At 49.0% G+C, this 1579-nt stretch overlaps 1 protein-coding gene across 1 annotated transcript in view; it reads right to left on the reverse strand.

Moving 5' to 3' along the window:
* LOC106536665 (uncharacterized) overlaps positions 1-1579 on the reverse strand; it is a gene marked incomplete in the record, with an annotated part of 22334 nt that overhangs the window by 19598 nt on the left and 1157 nt on the right.

Here is a 1579-nt window from a genome sequence, read left to right on the forward strand (position 1 = left end):
AGGTGACACAGGTGGACACAGGTGGTACAGGTGGACACAGGTGGACACAGGTGGTACAGGTGGACACTGGTGGACACAGGTGGTACAGGTGGACACAGGTGGTACAGGTGGACACAGGTGGACACAGGTGGTACAGGTGGACACAGGTGGTAAAGGTGGACACAGGTGGTACAGGTGGACACAGGTGGTACATGTGGACACTGGTGGACACAGGTGGTACAGGTGGACACAGGTGGACACAGGTGGACACAGGTGGTACAGGTGGACACAGGTGGATACAGGTGGACACAGGTGGTACAGGTGGACACAGGTGGACACAGGTGGACACAGGTGGTACAGGTGGACACAGGTGGTACAGGTGGACACAGGTGGACACAGGTGGACACAGGTGGTACAGGTGGTACAGGTGGACACAGGTGGTACAGGTGGAGGTCAGACAGACTGAACAGCAGCTATAGCAGCTGCTGGTACCAGTGGCTCCAGCAGAACCACTCAACACATTAAACTGGTCTGATTCTGTTCTGCAGACTGATGAGCTGAGAGGGAGGCAGCTCCTCTGCACCATCAGGACTGCTCCCTGCTGCTCCTCCTCCTGCTCCTCCTCCTCCAGCTGAAACCATCAGGAAGCAGCTTCCTGTCAGAACCTCAGACCAACAGGAAGCCTCACCAACACGACGTTGACGTGTCGTAGGTTTCAGTGTGGTAGTAGCTGAGAGTCGTCCCAAACAAATAAACAGTCTTAAACTTTACTGCACAGAAGAACAAACTGATATCAAAGCTCAGTTATTGTTTAACGCAGATTGAAGGAGGTTAGTTTGAATAAGTTTACTGACAAACAGACCAAATGAAACAGCCTGAAGAAATGTGTCCAAACTGAACAACTTTAATCCAGATTTATAATAACTCTTATTTTAAAAACTTCAGAGGAATTCTGCAGTTTATTAAAAACATCGTGAGTTTATTTCCTGTTAGTCGAAATGAAGAGTTTGTTTCCTCCAAAAAGGAGGTGGAGCTTAACCCAGAGGTGACCCAGATGTGTAGCTCTGCTTTTATTTTGACATCTTTGTGACTCAAATGACCAGACTTCCTGGTTCCTGACAGTCCTGATCCTCCTCTCTGTTCGAGTCCTCAGAACCACGGATCTGAATCCTGGTCCAGACTCTGGCCCAGCAGGTTTACGGTTCACTGAAAACTAAAATGAAGTACTGGTCCACAGAGTTCTGCTCTGAGCATGTTTGTTTAAAGGTGTGTTGTGCATGGTGGTGACAGGTGACATCATCCTGCTGCTCCACAGAAATCTGTTTAAATTCACTTTAAAGTCCTCGTCATTCAAACAACTCCACTCTCAGCCCACAGCCTGAAACTGACACCTGAAATATGACTTCCTGTGACCGGGTGGAGTCACCTGACAGGTGGGCTGTTCCAGCATTTATCCTGGACCAGCCTGCCGGGGGAGGGGGGGTCTACAGAGTCTGAAACAAACGAGCACATTTCTGCTGTTTGTCATCTTAACTTTCCTCATTTTTCTGTCATTTTCTCACACACACACACACACACACACACACACACACACACACAC

This window comes from Austrofundulus limnaeus, unplaced genomic scaffold (genome assembly GCF_001266775.1).
Source record: "Austrofundulus limnaeus strain Quisiro unplaced genomic scaffold, Austrofundulus_limnaeus-1.0 Scaffold1923, whole genome shotgun sequence".
NCBI classification, from domain to species: Eukaryota; Metazoa; Chordata; class Actinopteri; order Cyprinodontiformes; family Rivulidae; genus Austrofundulus; species Austrofundulus limnaeus.